General features: G+C 47.6%; 1 long non-coding RNA gene across 1 annotated transcript; it reads left to right on the forward strand.

Moving 5' to 3' along the window:
- The first annotated feature begins 7,003 nt into the window (after positions 1-7,003).
- LOC129632972 (uncharacterized) lies at positions 7,004-12,734 on the forward strand. Its single transcript, XR_008704778.1, has 3 exons — positions 7,004-7,139; positions 11,624-12,059; positions 12,380-12,734. It is a non-coding gene; the product is annotated as an uncharacterized LOC129632972 (long non-coding RNA).
- Positions 12,735-14,085: the final 1,351 nt, after the last annotated feature.

The following is a 14,085-nucleotide window of genomic DNA, read 5'->3' on the forward strand; positions in this document are numbered from 1 at the left end:
GCATGCTGCAGCCTGTGGGGTCACAAAGAGCCAGACACGACTGAGTGAGTGAACAGCAACAAATAGTTTTACATTAATTATTTTCAACACACAATCAGGAATACTTTCTAAATTATCGGTGTAACATTGTTGGTGTTACAAATTTTTAGTGATTTTTTCCCCGGGGAGCCCTAACGCGGGGCGGGCCAGCAACTGCCTGCAAAGGCCTCCTGTGGCTGTTTGCTTCCTTCTGCCAGAGCTAGCTGTGCTCTCGGCTTCAGTTTTTCACAAGCCAGGGCTCCGCCTGCCACTCTTCGCCGGGGGCCCATGGGAGGTGCCAGGTGCCGTCAGCTAGGTGACCCCAGCATGGTACGCCCATGGGAGGTGCCAGGTGCCCTCGGCTAGGTGACCCCAGCATGGCACCCTGCTGTGGTGCTGATACACTCCGGAAGCCTCCTTCCCCACGGGCAGTGCTGCGCTCACCTGGAAATGTGTTTGCAAGGCTCGGAAGGTGTAGGCGGCACACGGCCCTGACCTGGGAACTGAGGCCCTGGGAGCAGGCTTTGTGGGCTGACCTGAGGAGCCAAACCCCAGCTGTGAGGAGGGCCCTGAAAACACGTTCTCTCGCCTGCCTTTCCTTCCACCAAGATAGATAGCTTTCCCAGTCTCTCGTGTGCTGAGAGTCACACAGGGCTGGAATGCACTTGCTTTAATGTCATTATTCAATAGCAGCTGTCCCTGAGGCCCTGCACCTAGGTTGGGCTCCCACACTCACAGGCAAATCAAAGTGACCTCCAAATGAGTAAGCTCTTTGCATCAAGTGGCCAAAATATTGGAGTTTCAGGTTCATATTTGTCCTTCCAATGTATATTCAGGCCTGATTTCCTTTAGGATGGAGTGGTTGGGTCTCCACAGTTCAAAAGCATCAAATCTTCGGCAGTCAACCTTCTTTATAGTCCAACTTTCACATCCATACATGACACATGGATAAACCATACCTTGACTAGACAGATCTTTGTTGGGAAAATAACGTCTCTGCTTTTTAGCATGCTGTCTAGTTTGGTCATCACTTTCTTTCCAAATCGTAAGCATCTTTTCGGAGAATGCAGTGCCAACCCACTCCGGTACTCTTGCCTGGAAAATCCCATGGACAGACGAGCCTGGTAGGCTGCAGTCCATGGGGTCGCTAAGAGTCGGACACAACTGAGTGACTTCACTTTCATTTTTCACTTTCATGCATTGGAGAAGGAAATGGCAACCCACTCCAGTGTTCTTGTCTGGAGAATCCAAGGGACAGGGGAGCCTGGTGGGCTGCCGTCTATGGGGTCGCACAGAGTCAGACACGACTGAAGTGACTTAGCAGCAGCAGTAGCAAGCCTCTTTTAATTTCATGACTGCAGTCACCAACTGCAGTGATTTCCAAGCCCCTCAAAATAAAGTCTGCCGCTCTTTCCACTGTTTTCCCATCTATTTGCCATGAAGTGATGAGGCAGATGCCATGATCTTAGTTTTCTGAATGTTGAGCTTTAAGGTAGCTCTTAAACTCTCCTTTTTACCTTTCATCAAGAGGCTCTTTAGTTCTTCCCTTTCTGCCATAAGGATGGTGTCATCTGTATATCTGAGGTTATTGATATTTCTCCTGGCAATCTTGATTCCAGCTTGTGCTTCATCCAATCCAGCATTTCTCACGATGTACTCTGCATATAAGTTAAATAAGCAGGGTGACAATATACAGCCTTGACATATTCCTTTTCCTATTTGGAACCAGTCTGTTGGTCCATGTCCAGTTCTAACTGTTTCTTCCTGACCTGCATACAGATTTATCAAGAGGCAGGTCAGGCGGTGTGATATTCCCATCTCTTTAAGGATTTCCCCCACTTTTTTGTGATCCACATAGTCAAAGGCTTTGGCATAGTCAATAAAGCAGAAAAAGATGTTTCTCTGCAACTCTCTTGCTTTTTCCTTGATCCAGTGGATGTTGGCAATTTGATCTGTGGTTCCTCTGCCTTTTCTAAATCCAGCTTGAACATCTGGAAGTTCACAGTTCATATATTGTTGAAGCCTGGCTTGGAGAATTTTGAGCATTACATTACTAGCCTGTGAGATGAGTGCAACTGTGAGACAGTTTGAACATTCTTTGTCATTGCCTTTTTTTGGGACTGGAATGAAAACTGACCTTACAACCTAGAGGTTTTCAATTGCAAATGCTAAAGGAAACAGCCTTGCAATTTCCAAGAAAAAAAAAAAAGTTTCATTTTGAGAGAGTCATTTCCTAGGCAGGTTGATAAGGAGTCTAGGGGTCCCCAAGGAGAGAGGGGTCTGGAATTCTCAAGGAGGAAAAAAGGACAAACTTTTTTTCTTTCTCCACATTCCTTAGGATTATATAACAATAATGTATCCTGCCTAAGGAGAGTCTCTGGATTAAACCTTCTGTTATCGTAAAATGTAAATTATGGGAGTAGACCTGGTCTTTACAAGGATGTATCCTGCCTGAGGACAGTGTTATCTTAAAATGTAAATTATGGGAGTAGGTCTGATGAGGTCTTTACAACCTCCAGACATTCTTTGGATTATATAACTTCATTGTTAACACTAGCAAGCAGGTACTCTTTCTGCCCCCTTCTGATGCCTATGTCAGAAGCTTTCTCTATCTCCTCTATACTTTAATAAAACTTTATTACACAAAAGCTCTGAGTGATCAAGCCTCGTCTCTGGCCCCAGATTGAATTCTTCTCCTCCAGGGGCCAAGAATCCCGGTGTCTTCACGTGATTCAACAACAACCTTTCAATTTTAAGCAATTTTGTCTGAAATCCAAGGAATATCATGGCCATCCTGCATCAAAAAGTCATCTTTCCTTTATGTAGTCATAGTTTCATGCCTAAATTATAGACCAAATAATGCTCAAATTACTCTGCTATCAGGGGCAGATCAGCTGATAAAAAGCTTGGATTGTCCCTCTGGAGGGAAGTGAGACCTTGGTCCCATCAGAAGAATCTGAGGGGTTAAGGGAATTTGCAGGAGTGGGGAAAGCTTGGTCCATTCTACATGTACCATAATCTTATATAATGCTTATTTACTTTACCAAAGTGTAAAAAAAATTATAAAAACAAATATAAATCACTGAAAGGTAAATAAATTCATAATCTGTGATCAAAAGCTTCATTCTAAGAAAACTGTGTTCTCTTAACCTAGAGAGTAGACTAAATTCCAGTCTGACAAGCTTACCAGATAACAAACAAAAAAATTGTTTATGGGTAAGCTTAGAAAAGTCTTTTCCATATATCTTGAAGGAGCAGTAACCATAGAAGGCATGTTTAAAACCTGATTAAATTGAAATTGACAAAGTAATCTGGTCACTGCTGTGACTTGAAACACTTGAATATGATAACTAGAATTTTAACTGACAGCATTTTATCATAACATATCATATTTTCATGAACGTCACATAATTTCTAGGATATCTATATTAGTATCATCAACCATACAATATAACTTGAGAAGATTCATCACTCTTTCTGACAACACTTCCCATGTAGTTTAACATGCCAAATGAACTCAAGTTGTTTAATATCTCTCTTTGGGAGGTCTCAGGGGCCCTCTGAAGCATCCCAAAGTTAGCTAGAAGTCAATTATTTAGGAAGGTTTGTTCATAAATATCAAAAGGGTTTATAACAGTCAGGTAGGATCACATAAGTTACTGTGAAACAATACTTCTCCACTTAGCCAAAGTTAACACAAGATTTCAAAGGTAGACCTAGAACAGATCACTTAAGAGGTAAAGAAACTTAAAATCCATTTGCAAAGGCAGTTCAACATCTCAAGAAAGCTTGTACCAGGCACAAAACTCTTTTCTGGGGGTCCACTTTCCATAAATCCTCCTTATCCCTTTCTGTACCCATTCCTTTGCTTCTCTCATCCTGAAACTGCCACCTGTAAGTCAGAACAACTACTTTTTCCTTCATAAAATGTGATTTCATTCCTCATACCTTATTTAATAACAAGACATACATTTTCCTTAAGCAACCAAGAACTGACTTTTACATTGGCATTCTATAGGTTGGTGAACATACACATCAGTGATGCTATCGGGAAAAAAAAAAATTGCTTTCTTATAGTGAACATCTTAGGATGGCACCAGACACTATTCAGGATAGTCAAAAATCTCTTTAGTTTCTGTGTAAGAGGAAGGGCCTGTCAAGCAGTGAATGTGTCAGAACCTTAATTTATTTGGAAATGACCTAGCTATTCAATACACTGTCGTCACTTAGTTTAGCGTAACGATAGAAATTCAGGTAAACAAAATCTGGAGAAACTACTGTAAGTTCAGTTCAGTTCAGTTGCTCAGTCGTGTCTGACTCTTTGTGACCCCGTGGACTGCAGGATGCCAGGCTTCCCTGTCCATCACCAACTCCAGGGCCTTGCTCAAACTCATGTCCATCGAGTCAGCGATGCCATCCAACCATCTTATCCTCTTTTGTCCTGTTCTCTGCCTTCAATCGAGACTATTATAGACAGATATTTAAAAGTATAATTATTGTAAATAGTTTATCTAAAATCTCATATCGCATTTATATTTTTTAGGAGTTTTTTTTTGTTTGTTTTTAGAGGTATTTTCTTTGTGGACAAGTTTGTGACAGATATAACAATATAGCAATATTTAACTTATAATAAACCAAGGCACTATGAAAATTTTATGCTTAATGTTAATGACTCTCAGACATGCCTATATTAGAAAAAAAATACTATATATTTAATATTGATTATTTCCCAGTTCACATGAATCTAAAATTCATTTAGGTCAATTTTTTCTTGTAGTTAGAATTGTTTGATTTGTAAGGGCTTCCTTTTCTTTAGATTATTTAAATAAGAAGTCACTTCAGCAATATTACCAAAAAACAGAAGACTCACACTGAGACATACATAAATCCACACAGACAGACAGAGATCTTCTAGTTTTCCGCCTAAGATTTAAAATATCTCTTTGACCTCCTTTTTGGGGTGGGGTGGGGGGGGGCTTGAAATTCTCATTTGCCGAAGGCTAAGGTCTCAGGCCAAGTGGGCAGTGTTTTTCAAGGAAAGGGTTAAGTTCAAGCCTTGCCCTAGGCAGGCCTTTTTAACAAGCTAATTGTTTTTAATTGCATATGCAAGAGAACCAGCTTTACAGTTTCCAAGAAAAAAAATTTTTATTTTAACCAGTTTTCTCTGGTTCTATAGAATATCATGTCCATCCTAGATCAGGTCATCTTATTTTCTGTAGTCATAGTTTTATCCCTGAATTATAGACAGATCAGCTGACAAGGTTTCCGTAGGTCAACCTGCGGAAGGATCATTAACGTGGTGGGTTCCGAGAGCTGCACGGTGGTCTCGCCTCACCTGGCCCGGCTCGTGAACCTCTCCTCCAACCATGGGAAGGTAGGGAGGGAAAGACGTCTGGAAGGCGGCGCGCCCAGGGCGGGCAGTCGGGCCCAGTGGCCTTTCCGGTGGTAGGGGATGAAGGGCCGCGCGAGAAGGTGGGGGGCGGCGCGCAGAGTAGGGGTCGGGTGGGAAAGGCGGCTCTCCTCCGTCTTCCCGCCGGCCCCCCCGCGCCTCCATCCCCGGCCGGACGCCACCCTTGCCCCGCGCCCGGTGGCATCGTCTCCGGTGTCCCTCTTCTGCCCGACCTCCCCGCCACGTTCCTTCGAGGTTGGGTCCGAGGGTTCGGGGCGGGGGAGGGGGTGCTCAGCCCGCCCCCACCCCACCCCACGCGCCTTTGCCCGTGGCGCCGGCCACGACTGCCTTCCCCCCGGCCGTGGACCTCACGGCGCGGATCCTCCGGTCGCGACTCGCGGGCTGTGCGGCGTGACGGGTGGCGGCTCCCCGCCGCGGGGCCGCTTGCTTGCCCGTCGCCTCCCGCCGCTGGCCCTAGACTGGTCTGCCTCGGCCGGTCGTCAGTCGTCCGCTGCTCTGGGCCTGCCGCGCGGTCGCCAGGCGCCTCCCCACGCCCTCCGAGCCTCGGGGCTTGCTCCCAACCCCCCTTCCCCACGCGTCCCGCGGCTGTCTTGTCCGGTTCTCTCACCCCCTTACCTCTGTCGTGTCCCTTGCCCGCTTGGCACCACGCTTCCTTTTGGAGCCCCTTCCCTCTGCTCTTGGTGGTGGGGGGAGAAGGGTGCCTGGGGCGCGGGTAGGGGGCCCCGGTGGTTGAGGGGAGAGGTCGGGGGTGGGGGGTGGGGTGCGGCCGTACGGTTGGAGCTTTTTTTCAAATTAAAAATTTAATTAAAAATTTTTACACGTTCTATTTATTCAGTTCTAAAACACCACACTTATTGCACAGGGTCCTCATGGAAAGGCCCCCCTCTCAGCAGGACAGCCACAGATTCCACCGTGAAAGGGCAGCAAGGTGCCCTCCTCCCTTCTTTTCTGCCTGGGTGGCCATCAGGTTTTTAAATCCCCACCAGGTGGTGGGGGGAGCGGTCTGCCCTGTTTCGGGGGGACGTGGGGGTGGTCCTCTGGCCTGGGCGGGGACCACCTAAGACCAGTGCACGGCTGGGCCCCCAAGCGTCACGGGCCAGCAGCGCCTAGGCCCGCGGGCGGCTGCGGGGAGAGACGCGGTGGTGGTTGACCTAGGGGCGGTGGCCTGTGGGGCGAGCCGTGCTGCTCGCTCGCCTCCCTCTTTCCAGGTACCTAGCGCGTGGGGCTTCCCTTGTGGCTCAGATGGTAAAGCGTCTGCCTGCAGTGCAGGAGACCCAGGTTCGATCCCTGGGTTGGGCAGATCCCCTGGAGAAGGAAATGGCAACACACTCCAGTACTCTTACCTGGAAAATTCCATGGATGGAGGCGCCTTGTAGGCTACAGTCCATGGGGTCACAAAGAGTCGGACACGACTGAACGACTTCACTTCACAGCTGATAAAAAGCTTGGGTTGTCTTGGTGGGGTGGATTTGCTCTTGGATGGATTTCACCTGGTGGCAATAGCGGGGCTCTCGGGCCTCTCCTGGCAGTGGGCGTATGCGCGGAGCACACCTGGCCCTCGTCGGGGGCGGAGCGCACCTCCTCCGAGCTCCTAGGCTGTGGGTCCTAGGTCTCAGGGGTCGCCATTGCAGCTGGGAATGCCCATTTCGTGGGCTTCTGGGTCTCCATCGATCGGCATCCAGTGAGCGGAGCGGAGAGGTGCGGACCACAGGTAAAGGAACTGGGGCTGGTGGAACAGGGTGGAGCAGGGAACCACATATTCCGCCCTCTCTGTTGGCACAGTCTCGGAGCCCCCTAACCTGGCGGTCGCAGAAAGGCCTCGCCATTGGCGTCAAGGCCTTTACCACTTTACCCCTTCGCATAAAGCTCAGACCAGCGCGGTTTTCCAAAGCAGCCCAGTGCCTGCAGTGAGGTCCCCAGGAAGTCCAAGGGATTTATCCTTCCTGGTGATTTCACCAGCTGAGACTCCACAACCCTTACTCTGGCCGACTGGCCCAGCCCTGCTACCAGTGGGCCCTTGACCACCTGCTGGGATGGGGAAGAGTCCACGAATTGCACCCTAGCAACTTAGTAGGGTGCATGGGTTTAAACACCTGGTGGCCACCCAGGCAGTAAAGAAGGGAGGTGGGCACCTCATTGCCCTTTCATGGTGGAATCTGTGGTTGTCCTGCTGAGAGGGGGCCTTTCCATGGGGACCCTGTGCAATAAGTGTGGTGTTTTAGAACTGAATAAATAGAACGTGTAAATTTTTTTTTTAAATTATGTGGTGCTTTAATTAAAAAAAAAAAAGCTCCAAGTTTTTTTAGCAAATTGAGGTCTAAAAATTGAAGGCCTATTTTCCTTCCACTGTGGCATTCTATGGAGAAATGTGTTTTTTTTTATTTATTTATTTATTTTTTTTTAAGAAGAGTCAGAAAAGTGAGGGAAACAGAAAGCCCAGAAGTGCCCCTGTAGTTTGGTGAAGGCTTTAGGAGGTCACTTGTAAATGCTGCTGGCTGTAGGGAGGCAGTCTCTTCCTGTGGCTAATGGGCACAGAGCTCTGCAGGCTTGTCCTTTGCATGGATGTTCTTGTTTGTGGAAATCCAGCTCGGAGCCATCTCCTGATGTGTAAGAACTTTCCAGACTAGACCCCTAGGCAAATCCCTTAGGGCCAGGGACTCCTTCCTTCATTGTATTTGTCTGTTTGACTGAAAAGCAGCAATGACATATTTTTCTTTAAATCTGGTCTATCATCCAGGCCTTGGAGTAATATTTCCCATCCCTCTCAATAGACTTGGGTTCCAGGAATGAATTATAGTAAGTTGTCCATGATTTTACAGATGAGGACACTGAGGGAGGAGGACTGTCTAAGGGAGAATGGGATATCCTTCCAGGAACCCTGGCTCCTGGGTTTTTAATGAGCTTCCTACCCAGCATGGTCATTGATTGGCAAGTGTTGACATTGAGAATAAACTATTGGTGGAAATGTAAAAGGCTTTTTTTAAAGAATGTGCCTACCAGCTGTGCATCTTATGGAGTATTTCATTTCCTCCCCAATCCTTGGAAAGTGCTGGCCACAGGGCAGATGCTTCATCATTTTTATTGAACAAGTTCAATTTCACACAATTATATCCATAGTGTCAGCAACACTATGAGGTATATTAGAACAGTGATCATCATAGTTGGTACTTCACGGATCAGTAAAGAAATAAAACTTTTTCTTAGGAAGGCTGTAACAATTGCTAAGTTTTAAGTTTATCCCACAAGGATATTAAAAAAAATGAAATAAATCTCTCCAATCATCACCAAGGCCATCGGAAGTCTGTTGAGGACCCCACACAAGGGAGGGTCTACCTCTTGGGACACCCGTGCTTCAGCATCTCCCTAAGCCAGCAACCTGGGACAGCTGAGTACACTTGAAGTTCCTTCCTTGACCTCGGGAGTTTTTTTGGAAGACAATTTTTTGACAGACAGGGTGGGGGAAGGTTTTGGGATGTTTCAAGTGCAGTCCACTTATTGTGCACTCTTTCTGTTCCCTGGTGGCTCAGTCGGTAGTCTACCTGCAGCGCAGGAGACCCGGGTTCAATCCCTAGGTTGGGAAGATCTCCTGGAGAAAGAAATGACAGCCCACTCTAGTATTCTTGCCTGAAGAATTCAATGAACTGAGGAGTCTTGTGGGCTACGGTCCATAGGGTCACAAGGGGTTGGACATGGCTGAGTGACCGAACACTTATTTCTATTATTTGATCAGCTCCACCTCAGATTATCAGGCATTAGATCCTAGGGGTTGGGGGCCCCTGCTTAAGTTCCCTCTTTCATCTTCTACACAGCTCCAGCCTGCTTCCTCCTCCTCTTCCACCTGCAGAACTACCTGTGGGGCTTCTCTGAATGTGGCTAAGAATCTCCTTCCCTCACTTCCTTGTCTCTGAGTCCCTTCTCCTAACTGGGTTTCCCTGATCTCCATTTAGGCACTTTTGCCCCAGGTGGTGCTAGTGGCAAAGAATCTATCTGCCAATGCAGGAATTCGATCCCTGGATTGGGAAGATCTCCTGGAGGAGGGCACGGCAACCCACTCCAGTTTTCTTGCCTGGAAAATTCCCATGGACAGAGGAGCCTGGCGGGCTCTGACTGAAGCAACTTAGCACAGCATACCAGAGGACGTTTGAACTGCAGACTCACGTGATTGTTTTGGCTCCTTGGAGTCCCTTGTCATTCCACGTGTATGTTGGGGTCAGCTTGTGTATTGCTTCCTACAGGCCTGGAGAGGGTAACAGGCAGGAAGGCCAGGGGTCTCCAGACAGAGAAAATAGGCTGCAAGTGTCAGATGTTTTTTTGTCTCTTTCTTAAGAGGCAGGAGGAAAGAAACTAGTGTTGCAATTTTTCTCCTTCTCTATACAAATTTAAAAGGAGGTTTCTCTGAAAATTCTGTGTTGCCATGACGACTCCTGGCTCCACCTGAATTTAACTTTTCTCAAACCTTGAGCTAAGCAATGCACTTTTCTTATGGAAATGTTTGTGTTAAGCTATGTTAATGTACTATGTATTTACCCAAGACTCTGCCTTCAGGTTGGTTCCCCCTAAAGGCTCAGAACCTACTCGACAAACCAGTATGTTTTACTCATACCTGGTTCTCCTAATCTATGTTAATGAAACTATATATGTGCTTGGAAATCCACCTTTCTTCAAGATTCACGTCAATCATTTTATGGCCCGGATGACTCACCTGCTGCCAGTGTTATCTCAATGCATGTTGCGGGTGAGGGGCCTGGTGCCATTCTCTGAGACATTGTCTTTCTTTAATTAGCAGACTGCTAGTGGCTGTAAGTGAAAGTGAAAAGTGAAAGTGAAGTCTCTCAGTCTTTCACTTTTCACTTTCATGCATTGGAGAAGGAAATGGCAACCCACTCCAGTATTCTTGCCTGGAGAATTCCAGGGACGGAGGAGCCCGGTGGGCTGCTGTCTATGGGGTCGCGCAGAGTTGGACACGACTGAAGCGACTTAGCAGCAGCAGCAGTGGCTGTAAAGACTAGCAGGGGGTACTCTTTCTTCCCCCTTCTGATGTCTGTCAGCAGCTTTCTGTATCTCTTTTATAGTTTAATAAAACTTTATAACACAAAACCTCTGAGCGATCAAGCTTCGTCACTGGCCCTGGATTGAACTCCTCGTCTCTGGAGGCCAAGAATCCTGGCATCTTTTGTGGTTTAGCAACAACCTTTCAGCCTTTTGTAATTCATATTGAATCTTCATTTCAAATTGAAGATGCATTCCATGGTATTGCCAACTTAAGCCTTTCCATCGTAATGGAATATCTGTCCATGTATTTAGGGTATTTTTCAGCAATCGTGTATAATTTCCAGTGTGCCAGTCTTGTCATCCTCATTACATCCATGGCAAAGTATTTTATTAATGTTGACATTATTGAAATGGAATTTTTTTTAAAATTCCTTTTCAGATTGTTATTTGCTAGTATGTACAGATAAAACTGTGTAATCATTCATTTTTATCAGTTTGGACAGCTTGATAGTTGTCTTTACTTTCTTTACTTTCTCATAACTGAAGATTACCCTGGCTCATATATTTACAGTCTCACCCCTAGTCTCAGTCATGTCTTCAAAGAACTGTCCTTTTTTTTTTTTTTAACATTATTTTTGACTCTGCTGGGTCTGTATTGCTAGTTTGTCTAGGTGTAGTGAGCAGAGGCTGCCCTCTAGTTGCCGTGCCGTGGCTTCTCATTGCAGTGCTTTCTCTGGTTGCAGAACTTGGGCTCTGGAGCATGCAAACTTCAATAGTTGTTCGGGGGCTTAGTTGCCCCTGGGCATGTGGAATCTTCTAGGACCAGGGATTGAACCCGTGTTCCCTGCATTGGTAGGCAGATTCTTTACTGTTAGGTAGGTAGAATAGGGAAAAGGAGTCCAAAATGGTGGTGGCTAAAAGACATGGAAGGGAAAAGCCCGCGAAAATAGAACAAAGGAAGGTCAAAGGAAGGTCCGAGGACCAGAGTGAAGACTTCAGGTAGAACAAACAGCACTCCTGGCTAAGCCCAATTTGCATAGGGCAGGCCCAGGTGGAGGAAAAACATATAAAAGGAGGAGCCAAAGTGCTTTCTTGCTCTCTTTCTCGCGTGCGTGCGTTCTTTCTCTCTCTCACACTCTCTCTCTTTCTCTCTCTCTCCCCCCCCCCACCTCCCCCACATGCTCCTCCACTCTCTTCTCTTAGAGTCTTTGGGTTGGCATGCCCTCACGCTTCGAGGATGCATTCTCCTGCTATCTTCTAAATAAAATAGAGCTGTAACACTGATTTGCCTAAGAGCTATAACACGGTTTGTCCAAGACCCGAGAGCTGTGACGCGTCGAGGGCTTTAATATCCGTCGCTCCAAATCTTTGTTGTGATGAGACAAAGAACTGAGGAACATACACTCACGTGACATCTATGGTGCCGTGACTTGGGTTTAACCTGGCTGAAACAACCTCTGCGTAGAAGAGGCCAAGCACAGCAGGAGCCCAACTCAGCGAAGCTCCCATGCTAGAAGTGGAAGGCAAAGAAACCCAGCTAGGGGAAGGCCCATCGTGCTGGAAACTGGGACAGCGAAAAACGAACTCAGCAGAAAGCTCATGCGGCCCAGTCTCAGATTCCAGAAGACCTCCGGTTAAGGTAAGCAGTCCTCGGTAAGGGACGTTTACAACCTCTCATTTCTTGTTTCCTCGAACCTCCCGTGAACAGGCGGGCGGCAGGGGCACAATTAGGGACTCTGGAGAGGCTGCTCCTCAGCATGTCCCAAAGGCGCCATCTGCTGGGCCCCAGGAGCTGTTACCCAAGCCGGTGGGGGTTCTTCTGTCCTTTCTCTTCTCTGTGCCAAGGATCAGGCCAATGAAACTGTGAACACCAGTCAGATATTTAGCAAATTTTCCGGCGGGCTATGAAGGGGATTCCTTGGCACGTTTTTCCCACTGCTTTTTCCTCCTGTTCTTCAGCTCTCTCCTGGGACTCAAGCACAGCCAAAACTAATGAAACCCAGGCTCTGATGTCTCATTGCAAAAATTCATTGAGAGACAAAGAGGTGGATTTGTTAGTATCCGGAGAGAAGCCACTCTTCAGGGTGTGAACCATTGCTAAGGGCAAGGGCCGGGGCCCTGGATTTAGGCCTGGCTAGGTTTTGTGAGGGGGTGGAATTCATATGCTAATGAGTGGGAGAATGATCCCAGCCTTTGGGGAACCACCCACTCCTCCCTCTATTGACTGTGCCTTGCAGCTGTCCTGCCACCTCTGGGTGTGTTTGTTGGCTTATAGATTGGGGATTAAGGTTTACTTGAACTTGACTTGTCATCTTGGACCCAATTGATTTTAATTGGTTTACATTATACCCTTGTGCTTTGTCATTCTTTCAAAGGTTGTGCTCTGCCCCCTTCCCTCCTGTTTCATGCTCTTTTCCTGAGCCCCATCCAGACTGACAAGGTTGCCTCTACAATCTTCTGGAGAGAGAACCAGAAAATAGCTGGCCTTGGGAGGGAAATACTGTATAATATCCGACCCCCTAATCCTACCCAGTACTGGTCACACTGGAGATCTTGGGGACGCCCAACTTCAGTCTGGGGGTCCCAGGAGGTCATCATGCCTTGACCTGCCTAGGGATCTGGTCCTCGAAAGGTTGTCACGCCTCAACCTGCTTGGGGATCCACTAGTCCCAGGGGTCCCAGGAGGTCATCACGCCTCGACCTGCCTAGGCACCCAATTCTCCGGAGGCTGTCACGCCTTGACTTGCCTGGGGATTCGATCTCTAGGAGGCTGTCACGCCTCAGCCTGGGGATCTGCACCCTGACCCGGGGATGCCTGGCTCTCCAGTTGCAACAGTACTAGGTAGGATGAGCTTATATCATATCTATTCCCATCCACGGTGGGCAAACTAGCAATGAGTTACAAACCCCTTAATTCTACCCAGCACTGGTCACACTGGAGACCTTGGGGACACCCAAACTCCAGTCCGGGGGTCCCAGGAGGTCATCACGCCTTGACCTGCCTAGGGATCTGGTCCTCGAAAGGTTGTCACACCTCAACCTGCTCGGGGATCCACTAGTCCCAGGGGTCCCAGGAGGTCATCACGCCTCGACCTGCCCAGGGACCCAATTCTTGGGAGGCCGTCACCCTCGACCTGCTCGGGGATTCGATCTCTAGGAGGCTGTCATGCCTCAGCCCGCCCGGGGATCTGCACCCTGACCCGGGGATGCCTGGCTCTCAGGTTGCAACAGTTCTGGGTAGGATAAGCTTCAGAAAGACTCACCCCTAAGGAAGTCCACTCATGAAAACAAAAAAGCCTATTACTTGTGGGACTGTGCCCAGTCTCAGCAATAACTCAGGAGCCCAATGAGAACCCCATTGCCTTTCTGGAAAGGCTAAAAGAGGCACTCCAAAAGTTTACCAATCTGGACTTAGACTCTTATGAGGGACAGGTGATTTTAAAGGACAAATTCCTGTCCCAGTGTGCATCAGATAGCAGAATTAAGTTACAACAGCTACAGCAGCAGGACCCTGCTGCCTCTTTAGATGAGATTGTCCAGACAGCCACCAATACCTTTTATAACAGGGAACAGGAGAAGGAGGCCAAGGCCCAGGAGAAGGAGAGAAAGAAAGAGACAAGGCATGCCCAAGATGCTGGCCACCCTCCAGAGAAGTCCTATGGCAA

Source organism: Bubalus kerabau, chromosome 18 (genome assembly GCF_029407905.1).
Source record: "Bubalus kerabau isolate K-KA32 ecotype Philippines breed swamp buffalo chromosome 18, PCC_UOA_SB_1v2, whole genome shotgun sequence".
Taxonomy (NCBI): Eukaryota; Metazoa; Chordata; class Mammalia; order Artiodactyla; family Bovidae; genus Bubalus; species Bubalus kerabau.